At 37.1% G+C, this 17,288-nt stretch overlaps 1 protein-coding gene across 3 annotated transcripts in view; it reads right to left on the bottom strand.

Annotated features, from left to right (window-relative positions):
• The window catches only part of FHIP1A (FHF complex subunit HOOK interacting protein 1A), a 252,070-nt gene that overhangs the window by 172,756 nt on the left and 62,026 nt on the right, over positions 1 to 17,288 (bottom strand). For 2 of the 3 annotated variants that reach the window (XM_019025602.4, XM_055385535.2), the window contains one exon: positions 6,760 to 6,884. The exons of the other annotated variant lie outside the window; for it this stretch is intronic. The gene's annotated coding sequence lies outside the window, so the exon portion shown is untranslated. The remainder of the gene's footprint in view (positions 1 to 6,759; positions 6,885 to 17,288) is intronic. 3 annotated transcript variants of the gene reach the window in all.

The following is a 17,288-nucleotide window of genomic DNA, read 5'->3' as shown; positions in this document are numbered from 1 at the left end:
GAGTTTCCTTCACTCTGTGGCCCCTCCCCAATTCTGCTGGCTGCCTTCCCTTCCCCAAAGACCCCTGTGATATAAGGCCAGGAATGGCTTCCCTGGACTCTAGCTGGGGACCTGGAGTGCCTACAGTGCTCTTCCCACTACTTCTTCTACTTTTGTATTTCACTCAGCTCCCTAAATCCGTTTCAGCTCTAGGTGAGGTTAAATCCTTCTCCTGTGACCTGGATTTTCAGGATTTTCAGGTTCCCAGTGGGATGTGGGTGCAGAGGCAGACTTCTCCTCCTCTCACACCTTGGGAACTCACGTAGAGTTTGCAGCAGTAAGCTGCTTCTTTCAAAGGGTCTGTGAATTCTTTCAGTTTTCCTGGTATGTTCCTGTGGTGGTTCTTGGAGCAAAAGTTCACAATGTGAGTCTCCATATGCTGTTCTGTCTGTCTAAGTGGGAGCTGCCTGTTAATCCTGTCTCCTATCTGCCATTTTCCCACTCTCTCTCCACCAGCTCGAGTTATTTTACAAAAGTAGGAAGCATGTAGAATTGGTAGAAATCAGTTGGCTCATTTAAATATTCATTTGTCCTTTCATATAATCAATATTGAATACTTATGTTGGGTGATAGACGCACAGAAATAAATAAGATGCAGCTCACGGTCTAAAAGAGGTAACTGAACAAACAACTAAAACAGTTTGATGAGTCAGATGAAAGGAAAAGAATGGAATACTATGGCAGCATTTGCAATCCCATTACTGGGTATATACCCAAAGGAAAATAAGTTGTTCTGCCAAAAAGACACATGCACTCACATGCTAATCACAGCACTATTCACAATAGTAAAGACATAGAGTCACCCTAGGTGCTCATCAACAGTGGACTGGATACAGAAAATGTGGTATATGTACATGATGGAATATTATGCAGCCATTAGAAAAGAATGAAATCACATCCTTTGCAACAACATGGATGCAGCTGGAGGTCATTATCCTAAGAGAATTAATGCAGGAACAGAAAACCAAATGCTACACGTTCTCACTTATAAGTGGGAACAATAGACACTGGAGGCCATTAGAGTGGAGAGAGAGGGAGGGGGGAAAGAGCTGAAAAATTACCTATTGGGTACTATGCTCACTATCTAGGTGACAGGACCATTTATACCCCAAACCTCAGCATCACACGATATACCCATATAACAAACCTGCACATATGGATAAAAGAAAAGCGTTGCCCACAATGGATGACTGATTGTGGAGGAGCTACACTGGTGAATGCAGAGGAGTGTCATGATCAGAATACACCAGCCATAACATAAATGAATGGAAAGAAAACACCAATTATAGTAGTTGAGAAGAGAGATGATGAAGGTCTGGACCAGAACCCTTACAATGGAATGTAGAGAAGCAGAAGTGCAGTTTTAAGAGAGATTTAGCAGGTGAACTCAAGAGTCCCAAGCAGATATGCAGAGGGAAGAAAATGAAGTAAAGGATAATCCTAGATTTCTGGCTTGAGCCACTGAAAAAGAAAGGCAGCAAAGCACAGTAATTAGGACTACATGCTCTAGAACCAGACAGCCTGGCTTGAATTCCATCTCCATTAATTAATACTTTTGTGACCTTGAGATAATTTCTTAAACTCTATGTGGTTCAGTTTCCTTATTTGTACGATGAGAAAAATAATAGAATGTATCTCAAAGGATTTTGTAAGGAATTACATGGAAGATCTTAGAATAGTGCCTGGCACACAGGAAACACCTGATAAATGTTAGCTACATTTGGTTGATGGTTGATGGTGATGCCATTCACCAATACAGGGAATATGAAAGAAGGCACGGATTTCAGGTGTGAAGAACAATGAGTTCAATGCCAGACACGATAACCTGACCTGCCTGTGGGACATCCAGGTCTAAAGCTTAGGAGAGAGTTGTGGGAGTTGGATGCTACTTTATAAGGTGGATGCTAAGGTGATGTCTGAGCAAGTTCCTAGCCAACATGAAAAAGCAGGCCCTGAGGGAAGAACATGTGGGTGAGATGTGGAAAGAAGAAAAAGCTTGGAAATTTCCTAAATCCAAGGGATGAACAGAGAAAAAAAAGACTGAAAAGAAGAGGAAGACTCACAAACGATTCTTCTAATAAAGAAGTACCATAAAACTAAAGAAAAAAACAAAAATATGAATGACATTGAGATGAGGAAAATATACCATCATCCATAGGGAACAGGCTTAAAGATAAGAAATACAGGGCAGGGACAAAAAGATACATCTCAATAAAAAGTGACATTCCCTAGAATAGTGTTTTAAGGTTTACTATTTGAAAGAATTACCTAGAAGAACTGCATAATGAAATCTCCAAGTTAAGGGCCAAAGGCTCTTTTCCTTACCAAGAAGGAGAAGCCTCAGAAAAATATTATATAGTAAGCAAGAAAATATTTTTCTTTTTTTTTTTTTATATGGAGTTTTGCTCTTGTTGCCTAGGCTGGAGTGCAGTGGCGCAGTCTCGGCTCACTGCAACCTCTACCTCCCAGGTTCAAGTGATTCTCCTGCCTCAGCCTCCCGAGTAGCTTTGGATTACAGGTACCTGACACCACACCCGGCTAATTTTTGTATTTTTAGTAAAGATGGGGTTTCATCATGTTGGTCAGGCTGGTCTCGAACTCCCGACCTCAGGTGATCCGCCCGCCTCGACCTCCCAAAGTGCTGGGATTACAGACATGAGCCACCACGCCCGGCAAGAAAATATTTTTCAAGGAAAGAAATCAGAACATAATCTGACTTCAGCAAAAAATAATCCAAACTGCATTTTACAAATAAATTTCTGGCCCCAAGTTTTCAGTTACTAAACCCAAAGAGCCATTTAAAATCACATCAATTTTGGGCTTGAAGAAAGTGAGAGACATCCATTTAATCCAGATCATAGATATGAGAACTACTTTGGAGAGTTCATTAAAATGCACATAAACTGAGTTATCCAAGACGTATTGAATCAAAATCTCTTGGTATGTGGTCAGGAAAAATTCTCTGCTTCTTGAAATGTCTAAAATAAGCTTACCAGATGATTCATGTGCACACAGTTTGAGAACCCGTAATGTATCTGCTCAGAAGACCAAGGACAAGAAAAAATAAATGGCTTGCACAATAGCACATATCAGAATCACCTAGAGCAGGGGGTCCCCAACCTCCGAGACCCAGACTGGTACCAGTCTCTGGCCTGTTAGGAATCAAGCCACCAAGCAGGAGGTAAGCAGTGGGTGAGCTTTACTTCCTGAGCTCCACCTCCTGTTAGATCAGCAGTGGCATTAGATTCTCATAGAAGCGCAAACCTTATCGTGAAGTGCACATGTGAGGGATCTAGGTTGCACACTCCTTATGAGAATCTAACTAACGCCTGATGATCTCAGATGGAACAGTTTCATTCTCAAGCCACGCCATCCCCGTCATCCATGGAAAAATTGTCTTCCACAAAACCAGTCCCTGGTGCCAAAAGGTTGGAGACTGCTGACCTAGAGGGCTTGTTAAATATAAACTTCAGCCAGGCACAGTGGCCCACGCCTGTAATCCCAACACTTTGGGAGGCTAAGGCGGGCAGATTGCTTGAACTCAGGAGTTCAAGAAGGTGGGGCAACATGGTGAAACCCGTCTCTACAAAAAATAAAAAAATTAGCCAGGCATGGTGGCAGGTGCCTGTCATCCCAGCTACTCAGGAAGCTGAGGTGGGAGGATCGTTTGAGCCCGGGAGGTCAAAGCTTCAGTGAGCCAAGAATGTGCCACTGCACTCTAGTCTGGGCAACCAGAGTGAGGATTTGTCTCAAAAAAAAAAAAAAAAAAAAAAAAAAAACAACTCTGAGCTCCACCCTCTGGGCTTCTGATTCAGCCCAAGAATTTACATTTCCAACAAGTTCCCAGGTGAAGTTTGCACTGTTCATCTGGGGACCGCACTTTGAGAACCTCTAGTCTAGACTAGAGTTGTTAGAGACTTTTCTCTGAGTACATCAGTTCAGTGTGGCACTATACACTTAAAGACCAAGACAAGGGTATTTCAGAAATGATGTTAAAAATGAAATGGAAAACATGACCAAACATAAATTATACATATTTATTTTAAGCCATTCTGGTCAATTAGAACAGACAAAAAAAAAAAACTGGAAAAGATCCAAACTATGCTAGAAAGAAATTATAAGGGTCTTAGAATATGTGAAGAGACCAAAATGGATGAATTAATTAAAAAGACTAAATTTACAAAAGAAGGCAGAGATAGATTATAATTTAAAAATTGATAAAATTATGAAAAGATATGTGCAAAATGAACAAATTTCAGATTTACAGCATTATGTAGGTGGTTTGCTTATTTGACCCTAACAAGTCACTTTTTAGGTATATTTTTGTGTTATTTACTAAAACAGTTTTGGGGCTAGATTTTTATTCAAAACCACTTTTGAAAATGGCTTCCCACTGGCTCCCCACGCAAAGCCAGGGAAGCCACAGAGAAACATTCCTCACTCACCATCCCAATTCTGCATGACTCAGACATTCTTGGCATTACATTGGAAAGGACAGCCTTCTAATGCTGCCATAACTGCTCTTCTTTTCTCATGTAGACGACTTTTAACCCTGAAATAGCATATTCAAATATACAATTATCTCAACAGCTCAGAATATCTGTAATTGCCTCTATCCACCTGCTATTTGTCTCACTGTTCTGAGAACACAACCAAATTTCATAACAGATGAATTCTACTGACAGCCTCTCCTGAGGACTATCATACACATTTTGCATCATACTGTCTTCAAGCTTTCAGAGTCCATCTTCAAACCCATTTTCCACTTGGGTGGTCCTTGTTATGCTACCTTTAGTATCCACCATCATTTCCTCGGAAGAAACCAATACACCCAAGTGTTACATCCTTTCATTATCCAAGTCAGTCCTACAACCACCTAAGCTACTCCCTCTTCCTTCTTAGTATCCTTGCCAGGCCTTCCCTTTTACATATATTTGCTTTTGTACTCTTCACATCCCACTCCCAAAGTCTCCTGCACAACTCAAAATAACCTCACGTCTAAGGCAACAATATTTGGTTTCTGACCTTTTCCAAACCAGTATAAATATCATTCTATCACTCATGCTGCTTTCTAGAGCTAAGATGCAAGAACATGTTCCAAACAACTTCTGCTCTACAGACAGGTGAATGGTTGTAAACGACTATAGATTATCCCCAGGATTCATAAGTGGCTAATTCTTTATCATAAGAATGTTCATTCTGCTAAGGACCTTTAAATTAAAGCTCCCTAAAACATCAGAGGAGCTCTCATTGGTTGGAGTTAACTGGGAAAAGCCCTGTAACAGAGGATACACACACACATTCCAAACTTAAGACCAAAACTCAGAGTTCATCAGAGTCAAATCCCAAATTTAAGAAGTCATTACCCAACAAATGCTAACATAAAACTTAAACACAGTCTCAATGCCTATTAACAATTATTAAATCTTAGTCTAAAATGAGCTCCAAATTTATGCAATACCACTTTGTTCCTGAAATACCTTAATTAGAAACAGAACTTCATAAGAATTCCTATGTGGACATGAAACTGCTATTTATGATTATCAGCTTTTCTGTTCCTTATCTTAAACTGTCTCTAAAATGATAGACTTGGAAGACTAGGGGGAAGGGAAGGTTAGGGAGAGATTTCCTAAAGGATACAAAATTACAGCTAGATAGTTAACTATAGTCATCCTACCATGGTATAGAACAGAAGAACTTATTTCTCCTATCTAGCTGTAATTTTGGATCCTTTAACAAATCTTTCCCTAAGCCTCCCTTCCCCCTACTCTTCCCAGAAAAGCACACAATCATAAACAGCTGTTTTGTGTCTACACAATAAGTTGCACTAAATTTTTTAAACAACAAAGATCCTAGGTAGAGGTCTGATTTTACTGGACCAGGGTGTCAATCTCTGTTGACATTCACTTGCAATATGCAGATTCCCAAGTCCTGCCCCTACCATTCTGATTCTGATTTTGATACACTAGTTTCAGGCCTACTAATATGAAATTTTTAATGTGTTTTTTTAGCAAGCACTCTAGTAACACTTTGGGAAATATTGCAAAACACCCCCCCACCCCCACAAGAAGATCATTTATAGAGGCAAATCATAAAGCATTAGAGGTATATCTAATAAGGAAGTTTCTCATTAACATAGGAACTCTTCTACAATACTAAAAGATTGACTTATTGATTTTAATAAGAAAGAATATCAACATTTTTAGTCAAATAAATAGTACACGCCTCTGTAAATTATGAAGCCTGAACAATTATTTTAACAATACTACCATTGCTTGAAACTCAGTCACTTCTTAGAATTTATTTTCAATACAGTGTATGAGTCTTCAAATTACAAAAAGAAAAATTGGTTTCCTTATGTTATTGCTCCTTCTTGGTTTTGATCAAAATTAGAGAACCCCAGGTATGATCATCACCCAAGTTCTAAATGAGTTTAGACTATTTCCTAAGTATATCCTTACAAGGTTGATATTTGCCACTAGAGAAAACAGGATGCTTAGAAGAATGCTACCAGAGGGTCAAGATGCAGTTCTTAAGAAAAGATTTTTTAAATGCTTTGCATAGAGGATAGAGTACAGCCTCTCCCTAAGACATTTTAAACAAGATAATGTTCACATGGATGTGTAAGTTCAAGTAGACTTGCTTTAAAAAAAAAAAGTATAACATATTATTGAGCATTACTGAACACATGTCAATAATAATGAGAAAAGAAGACATTACCTGGGGCTGCTGTCTTCAATAACCTACTGCTGGGTTGTATTTGCTCACTTCACTCTTCAGAGGAGCGGAAAGATTTCTCTAACATTTGGCTCTGCTGGAAACCCCTAGAAGAAGACTTTAAAAATCTATGAAGAGGAATAAAAACAATAATTAATAAACTGCAAAATCCAATCTGAGTATCTCTATTTTTTCTCCGCTCCCATTTACCACTACATGTTGTACACTGAGTGGGTTCTCCCAGTGTGCATTTGTCTTCACCATAAAAAAATAAATAAATAAGCAAAAAGCAAATCTTTATTTAGAAATCTGAATGCTAGCCAAAAATGAGAAACTCCTGCTGGGTAACAGAAAATAGAAAAGGATTCTTCCATCTTATAAGAGATGTCAAACAATTATATGCTTCTTTTAGGAGTGAAAAAAAGTGTGAAAGTAAATCCATATCCATGGGTCAACAGCATCATATTAAGATAATAATTATAGCATAATATAAAATAGCAAAGAAAGGAGCACAAAAAACTTTTTATAAACAATTTCAAAAAATGTACACATTCCCAAATATTTCTGAGTAACTTTGACCTCTCTAGATACTGACAATTCAAAGTTCAGGTTTTCACCATCCAACGGGTAAAGTCTACTTTGGTCTTAGACACACATCTCCTATCATCAGGCCTAACTGGCAAGATAATTTTCGTAACACAAATGTGTGGCTTAATGCCTACCTTACAACCAGAAAAACATGAGCTTGAAGAGAAGCTTGCAAGGAAATTATCCTACCTGGGAGAAACACAGAGAACAAAACGTAGAGGTGTGCAAGACAGCAGTAAGAACATCTAGAGGGACTAACCCTTAGCAGTTAGCCAGAAGCTAACACAGATACTAAACAAAACCACAAGAAGCCACTATTTGATATCACAATAAGTGGAAGCCAGAGAAAATGTCCAAGAGAGTACATTTTTTAAGGAAATAATAAATACTATACTTAAATTTAAAACATGGAAACAGGCTGCTCTGCCTATGGAGTAGCCATTCTTTTATTCCTTTACTTTCTTAATAAACTTGCCTTCACTTTACTCTATGGATTTGCCCTCAATTTTTTCTTGCGTAGGTGCAAGAAGCCTCTCTTAGGGTTCTAAAAAAATAAAAAATAAACATGGAAACGATTTAAATGCCAATAACTGAGGAAGTCAGTTTGTCACAAACTGTAAATTTGCCACAACCACATAATTTACTTAATCACAATTCTGTTGGCCATTAAAAACTTTTCATTCCATAATATGTATATATAAATATACTTCAAAACATCAAGCTGTACATAATACATACAATTTTATGTCAAATTTTTAAAGTAATTTTCAAATAAAAAAGAAAGATGTTATGAGTTACAATAAAATGGGAATATGTAGTTTATAATACAAAATGGAAAGAAAAAGCAGGGTACAATGTTGTAATTACATATGATCACAACTACTTATGCAAAAGAAAAAAACAAGATGCAATTTCTTCTGATATAGTTATAAATAATAGGTAAAATAGTTCCTATCTTTAGATGGGTTGAGGGGAGCAATTCAAGTCAGAGTCCTGTAAAACAAATATGTCTTTTTGAAATCTCTATATAGCCATGATTTCTCAAGCCTCAGAGGGTAAGCCACTCGTTCACATAATAATTTTTCTGCAATAGTCCAACATAATAAAAGATGGCCCTAGAAGTCTCTACAAAAGGTGTTGTGTATGTGTGTTTAACCTATGTGTGCATGTGTGTCAAAGGCTTAGAATGTACCTTTTCTTATAACAAATATTTCGTGAAAAGAAAAAAATGGGGGTGGGGGGACACAGTGTGACCTAAATCTTCAAAACTAGGCACAGGAGTAGCAGTGGCAAGGCATGAGAAGAGTGGAGTATGAAAAGTAAAGGATAACGTTTTGCATGCAAAAAACACATTCTTCATATTCAAATTTCCTCAATACCCTCAAATCAGCCTTCTTCAGTCTAATCAATTAATCATTTATTAACCACCTGGGAACTACCAGTATCACCTCATAACCAAATCTCTGGCCATTTAATCACAAGGGGTTTTACAAGTAACAGAATTCTCCTTCTTCCATATCCCACAGGAACAGTTTTATCATCATGTGCTGGAGAGATACAGGCTCTTTTACCTCCTCTTAAGAATTACAGATTGCTGCTAGATGCTTTTCAGGTGATTTCAAGCCTTTTCTCATCTTGCAATTTGTGAATTATGAAAGGGCATCCCTAATTCATGAGAAAAACTTCTCCCATCTCAATGTCCATTATCATATATCCTCCCCTTACACTCTACAATTTTAGGCACTCGCACACATATGCTTTTACTTAGGTAATAAGGCATTGCTGGGTATCAGTTAAGGGCTTTACTAAGAACCACTCTTATATTTTACCATCATGATCCCGCCAGCAGCAACGCTTCATGACTTCAAAGGAAGCCGAGTCCTTTGACAGTAATGCACAGAATGACATCGAAAGCAAGGTTAAATGGAATTCAAGTAAATTGAAAGAACTCTCTTTAAATTCACTGGTTCTTGATAATTCTCTTGGTTGTCATCTCATTTAAAAACAAAATATGTCTCCTGCCAAAAAGGGGGGAAGCTGGCAGTTAACAATTCAGTCACACTCAAATCTCTCCCCAGGCAAATGCTTTCCTTCTAACAAAACATTCTACCTCCACATAATAAAATCAAATTCAGGCTCACAGTCCTTCTGTGTAATAGCTATATCACATCCCTAATTTCAACAAAGGAACAAAATTTAAAGCTCATTTCCAGATGGCATAAATTCAGTGAATTTAGACCTCTATTATGTCAAGTTCAGAAATATGCTAATAGGCAGAGAGTACACAAAAGCACAGCAAAACCACCAAATGAACACTTTGTTGGGGTGGGGAGAGAGAATTAATATCCACATGATGGATTTCTCCATACACCAGAGAAACAAATGTGGGTGGGGTGCACATTTATACAAGAGGTGTGGATTATCCATAGCATTGTATTAATTGATCTGTAATATAATCAAACGCTTTCCTGGAGGATAATTAACCAACCATCCAACGAAGAGAGAAGTTTCAAACAATTCAATAAGTTTTCAAACACATGAAGCTGACTATGAGCTAATTATTGAATAATTTCATTCTCAAAAAGGATTGAACTGGGACAGGTAATACATTATATTCACATGTGGAAACTCCCATAGTAGAACAAAATATTCTACACAGGTCCACAAACTTCACTGATTCCATTAAGCACGCTAATAATAACTTAAAGTCTTAAAATGGATGGACCCATACTTATCACTTAAATGCAATCCCTGAGTTTTATAGAGGATAAAACTGAGGCACAGAGAGGATGAGTGACCTGTTCAAAACTAAGTTGTGGTAAAAGATGAAGACAGAGGTAGAAGCCATGTCTTCTAAGCCCCACAGTAATACTGTCTTCTCCATATCAAGCTCACAATTCCTCAACAGTGTATCCATTAAGTTGATTTTATTCCTCCTCTCAACAGCAAACCTTCTAAAGCTTTAGGAAAAGTCGAACCAAATGAAGCTTCAATCTTCAATTTCTATTCAATCAATCCCTGAGATTTCACATTAATTTCATGCAATTCTTTTTTACCCAAGAAACTGAGTGTAATTTGGATGACTTTGGGAGGGTCTCAACTACAAAACAAATTCGTGAATTGGAGCATACCACAAGGGAAGGAAAAGGAAGCAGGCAGAGACCACAAGCATCTTAGAAATACACCAAGAATACTGACTTATTAAAATGAATAATGAAGGTGAATGAAACCAAATTCTAGTATTAAAGTGATGTTTCCCAATGTGACAACTACTCATAAGGTGTTTTTTTTAAGTAGTTATTGTCCAAGGTTCTGTAGTTAAATAAATTTAGGGAAATGCCACATTCTAAATGTTCTTCTTGAATATTCACAAAACACAGTATGTATATTAAGGCTCTAAGAAGGCCTTGTAGAAAAGAAGTCTGCTTAGTTTTGTTTAGCCCAATATTGTTTGACATCTTTGGTTTGCACAGCTAGTATTGATAACCTCCAAGAAACATACTTCAGGAAGTATATACAGCATTCTTGGTGAAAAACCCAAGTCTGACACTCATTAAGCAGTATTTATAATGAGATGACCGCCTCTTCCAGACTCAGCTGTTAAAAATCAACCTGTGAGGCAAAGGAATCTTGTTTTACAACGAAAATCACCACCACCACTAGCATGTAATAAGTGCTAACAGCAAGGCATGTGCTACGTGTAGATTTTTTTTGAAATGAGGCTAGGCATGTCTTCAGCCACCAAGTTAGCTTTCCCAGAAATTGTATCTTTTCACAAATAAACAAAACATCTTGTATAAACGTTTTTTACACAAATAAACATATTATACTATTTCATACATTGGCAATGTTTCCAAATTGGTACCTAAAGAGAATTCACTGGTGTGGATTTTTATGATCGGACATTTTCGAGTGTACAGCTGTAACATAATGTATTGATTCAGTATCCCATTATGAACATTAGGTTGTTTCCAACCTTTAGCCATTATAAACACTACTACAATGAATACCTTTGTACATAATTTTCTCATGCATGTAATAAGTATGTACAGTATATGCAGAATACATTCATAGTGTGTATGAATGTTTGTATGTCTAGGACTGTGTTTTTGTATCTAGGATAAATTTCTAAAACTGAAATTCCTAGACAAAGCAATATGAAATTTTCATATTATAGATTTTGCCAATTGCCCACTAAATAGACTAATGTTTTGCACCTATACTCTCTACAGAATAGGTTATAAGACTTTGTAATCTTTGTCCATCTAACAGTGATAAATGGTACCTCGGTGTAGTTGTAATGTGCATATCTGTGATAATGGGTGAAGTTAAGCATCTTTCCATATGTTTAAAAGCCACTGTTATTTCCCTTCCTTTAGACTATTTGTAGCCTTAGTCCATTTTTCTTCTGGTTTTTGGACTTTTTCTTATGGATTTTAGGAGCTTTTTATTAAGAAAATTAGTCCCTTCATGATTTGAGAAGCAAATATTTTCCCCAATTTTCTTGTTCCTTGAAGTATGCAGAAGCTACTCAGGTTTTTTAAAAAATGTAATCAAATATATCAATCTCTTCTTTTACGGCTTCTCAGTTTTCTGTCTTACTTAGAAGGGCCGTATGTACATACTCCAAGATTATAAAATAACTTACCCATGTTATTCTACAATCTAGTTTATATTTTAATTTTGTTTATCATAGATTGATTTTTGGCTTAACATTTGAGATACTGCTGCAAATAGTACCTTTTCCGCCAGACAGCTACCTGGTTATCCCTCCGTTATGGAACTGAGCAACTTTATCCGACTAATTTGAAATACCACCTTTATTGTATGCTAAATATGGTATCTGGCAATACCAATGTTTCAATTATTGTAGACTTACTAAGCTCGATTTTATTCTCTTTTTCAGAATTGTCCTATTTGTGGTTGTTTACTTTTCCAAATGACCATAGAACCAGCTTGTTTAGAGCCCCCAAAAATCCTGTTGTTATTTTTACTGGAATTACATAAAAACACAGATTAATTCACAAAGAACTGGCACCTTCACATCCAAGAATATGATGGGACCTTTCCATTTTTTCGTATCTTTTTTTTTACACTTCAGGAGCATTTTTAAACGCCTTCACATACAGCATTCATATTATTTTCCTAAGTTTATTCTTAGGTATTTCATCCTTTTTATGCTAATGGCCTTTTTCCCCAATATATCTTCTAACTGGTTATTGTTAGCATATATGGAAGTTATGAATGCTGACACATTACTTGGGTATCCGGGCACATTTACAGATTATCATATTCTTCGTAATTAGTTTTTCATTTTATTCTCTTGGATATTTGAGTCACATATTCCCATTATTTGCAAACAACATTCATTTACCTCCTTTCTGATTTTCTTGATAACTTCATTTTTTTCTCTCATCCAGCAGCACTGGTTTATGATTCCAAATACCATTAACAATTAGTGAAAATAGTAAACATTCTGATTTTGGGTTCTGATGTTAATGGAAATGCTCTCAAATTTCCTATTTAGCCTCAGATGGTTTTAGGTTGAGATGAACATACTTTACTTTGCTAAGGGTATTTTCCTATTATATTTAAAGGGTTTTTATAAAATCAATAATAGGGCCAGGTACAATGGCTCACAACTGTAATCCCAGCACTTCTGGAGGCTGAAGTGAGAGGATTTCTTAAGGCCAGGAGTTCAAGAGCAGCCTGGGCAACATAGCAAGACTTCGTCTCGACAAAAAAAAATGAAATAAAAAAATTAGCCAGGCATGGTGGTGCACACCTGTAATCCCAGCTACTCAGGAGGCTGAGGTGGGAGCATTGCTTGAGCCCAGGAGTTTGAGGCCGCAGTGAGCCATGATCGTGCCACTGCGCTCCAGCCTGGGCAAAAAAAAAAAAAAAAAAAAAAATCGGCCGAGCACAGTGTCTCACGCCTGTAATCCCAGCACTTTGGGAGGCCGAGGCAGGTGAATCACGGGGTCAAAAGATTGAGACCATCCTGGCCAACATGGTGAAACCCCGTCTCTACTAAAAATACAAAAATTAGCCAGGTGCGATGGTGGGCACCTGTAGTCCCAGCTACTCAGGAGGCTAAGGCAGGAGAATTGCTTGAACACGGGAGGCAGAGGCTGCAGTGAGCCGAGACTAAGCCATTGCACTCCAGCCTGGCAACAAAAGGAGACTCTGTCTCAAAAAAAAAAAAAAAAAAAATCGATAATAGAGATTGAATTTTATCAAATGCCTTTTCTATAAAAAAAAAGATGACTTTTTTCTATTTATATTTAATAAGATGATGAACCCTTCTTGCATTCCCAAAATAAACCTCAATTGCTATAGTGTTTTATTCTTTTAATATGTACGAAGTACATGTTAAGCATGTTATTTCCTAAGCAGCCCCACAAACTGGGCGCTACTACCATCCTGCTCTGCCCCTCCCTCACTCTACTTCAGCCACTTCAGCCACAATGGCCTCTCCTCACTGCCCCTCTGACGCACCAAGCTTGTTCTCACCTCAGGAATGTGCAACACCTGCCAGACTTGCTGTTCCCTGGAGTCTCTATCCCCAGATATCCTCATATATCATCCTCCTCTTCATTTGTGTCTCTGCTTACATATGACCTATTTACAGAAGCCTTTCCTGTCTACCCCACATGAAAGAGAAATCACATTCCAATCTTGTCTCTACCCCAATGCTGTTTCATTTTGTCTGTAGCAATTGTCATCATCTCATATATATTCACATGTGGAAAATACACAAAATGTTTAACTTCTTTTAATTTACATTCCATTTCCCCATGAATTGAAGCTCCATGACAGCGGAGATTTTTCTCTGCTTTCCCTGTTGCTCACTTCCCAGCACCAAGAGCAGGCCTGGCACATGGGAAGTACTTACTATTTATTGAATGGATGAATGAACAAATGAATGAATGGATACTTATTTTACACATAAGAAAACTGAAGCTTACAGAAATTAAGTAACTAAAATCACACAGAAGCACAGCTGAGACTAAAACCTATGTCTAACTTTCAATTCCTGACCCTTAACCATTAAAACAAATGACAGGTGACTTTAGGCCACTGAAAATACTCATATAATCTTATGAATTCTAAAGGACAAGTTAATCACACCATTGATTGAAAGTCTGAGGAATATTGTACAGACAGCCCCTATACAAGGTAAGAAAAAGAATCAGAGGATGGCCTCCAAAGAATTCCTTGGACATTATGGGAATTACATTGTTAGCTTTCCTGCTGATACCCATAAGCCTCACAGCAAGCATCATGAAGCTGTGACCTTCATCTGCACATGCCCTTGTATACCCAAAAGATAAAACTGGATGCTTCAGGGCCAAATGGCCAATAAACACGTGTTTATTACTGGCATGGGCAGACACACATACTGAAAGTACCATTTCCCAGGGGACTAGCCATATTATGATCAGTACAGACACTAAAGATTTAGCTTTGAAAAAACTATTTGCTCTTCCAAAGCCGAAGAATCTTCTGTGATTTCAACAGGCAAGTTACAGTCAGGTATTCTTAATGTTCTTTTCCTCCTCTATCACTGGGATACTTTCTTTCCTTCATACAACGTCAAGCTAAAAACAAAATTTCACAAATCTCCATTTCTGACACTAAACAGTACAGTATCTTTTTTTTTTTTATACTTTAATCAAACCCTGTATTTTAGAACTGTGGGGCTGATCCAGCATTGCAATGTGTCACATTTAATTCCATCAATGTAAAGCATAATGAGCAAAGACTGAGGTAGTGAGGCATAACTAAATGTTTTGAACCTGTGAATTTCAAAAGCAAGGCCCATTCGTGTTATTTTCTAAATAGTAAATAAAATCATTTTCCAACATTTCACTATCAAATTACAGTAATTTTTCCACCAGTACACACTTGAGGAAAGCCACAAAAAGACTTTTCCAACAGTTCATTCTGTTATTGCTCATAACCTTCTAAATACTTCTCCTCACTGGCTTCTATTCAAAGATAAATGGAAAGCAGTAAAATTTATGGAAAATATATTTAACTGCTTAAAATACATCAACCAAAAAAAAGATTTTAGAGCTGTATTATGAGTTGTGAAATTGCACTGCCTTCACTTACCTTTCAGTTTCACTGGTAGGTAACAAAACTGACAGACTGGTCAAGTTCCAAAACATCCCCTATATAGAGCCTGACTCTTCCATCTCAAATTCTCACCTTGGTCAAGGCCAGAGTAAACACCTGTCCTTCACATTTTTACACAACATCACTTTGTATGCTACAAATATAAGCTTTCATACCAAGGAGGAAGCAAATTCCAGGACACTGGAAACATTTCTGCTCTCTTAAACCAGTCTGTTGATTGTTCCCTTGACTTTCTCAGCTGTCAGGATGGTGAAAGGAGGAAAACTGTAAAACTGTAAAGTATAACCTGATAAGTTTGCCCTTTAAGCTTTTCACACAGAGAGAGGTAAAATAAAACTCAAGTCTAAGGTTTAAAATTGAGCTATGAAAATTATATTCTAGCACCAGACAAAAATGTTGCAAGATTTTAATAAAATAAGATTATTAAAATCAATTTTTACATTTCATGGGCCAAGGAGAGACATCAAAGAATGTTTAAGTAACATTTTAAAGATACTATACTCTATAAAGTTAAGAAGAAAAATGACAATTGCACCAGTTCAGAAATGCCTTAGAGTAGGGAAATGAAGGAGCATTAACTATTAATAAAGCTAGAGTCTTAAAATAAATTTTAAAAAAAAGATTAGCACTGAGAAAAAATTCACCTTAATAAAACTCGGCTTAATACAGGAAAGTAGTTTATTCATCTTGCATAATAGTATTTCATTTTATTTAGTCCTTTCTCTAAGGATTCTAGAGATCTTTATGAACATTATCCAGCTAAGCCTTCATTTACCAGTATAAAAGGAAAAGGCACTGACTGCTATTACGTTTACAAACATGCAAGAGATAACAACAACGACAAAAAACAGAGACAAAATTTCAGGAAACTTCAAAGCAAAGAAGACAGTAAGGAGACCCTTTCCTGGCTTGGGTTTTTTGGAAGGGAGAAAGGTGAAATGTACAATAAAAACAAATATGTGAATATTAAGACTGGCTTAAGTAAGCAAGCAGATTTGGAGTTTATTGTGCAATGGTCTTGCCACAGACTTGCAGGAAAAATAAGCTTGGTATAAACCCAGTCTACATTTCAGCATTCAAAAATAGCTTTTTTATACCAAGTCCTAAATATGCTGCATGTTTTATAATCCCAACAAATACACTAACTTCAGGTGTCACCACTTACATTTCTGCCTTTTGACTGTTGGAAGGAAGATATGTTCAGAAGAACAGAGTGGCTGACAAAATTCTAACTTTCATATGAAATCCCTGACCGAGTAAACATTAAGACAATGAAGTAGTTGCTACAAAAAAAAAAAAACAAAAAAAAAAAAAAAACAAAAAAAAACAGCACGGCAAGAGGAAAAGATTCCACTATTTTCAAAGGCAGGCTCAAAGAGGAAAGTGTAGTAAACATCCTTGGCAATCACAGGGCACCTTGTAACATGTTTCTATTAATATTTGTTTACATGTTTTTATCCCCACAGGCGGCTGTGATCTCCTTGAAGGCAAGGACTTGGCTTTATAGCACCCAGCCTATCAGCCATCAGTCAAAAAAAATGGACCAAGTGTTGAGTCAATTAACTTTTCTTAAATTCTCTTGACCAGAAATACTCATAGTGTTTGTATTATGTGAATTTTATCTCACATTTTTTAAAGTACAAAAAAAAAATCATGGTCTGAATACACGTTAAAAGCCAGCTGACAGGAAAAGAGCTGTTTTAAGTTATTAGGGCAAAGCTATTTTGAAATCAGATCATAAGTCACCAGACTCTAATTTAATGGTAATATGTTTTTCAATAAACAATAAGCCCTGTAATCAC

Source organism: Gorilla gorilla, chromosome 3 (genome assembly GCF_029281585.2).
Source record: "Gorilla gorilla gorilla isolate KB3781 chromosome 3, NHGRI_mGorGor1-v2.1_pri, whole genome shotgun sequence".
Taxonomy (NCBI): domain Eukaryota; kingdom Metazoa; phylum Chordata; class Mammalia; order Primates; family Hominidae; genus Gorilla; species Gorilla gorilla.
The sequence above is the reverse complement of the archived record's forward strand: the minus strand, read 5'-3'. Positions and strand labels throughout refer to the sequence as shown.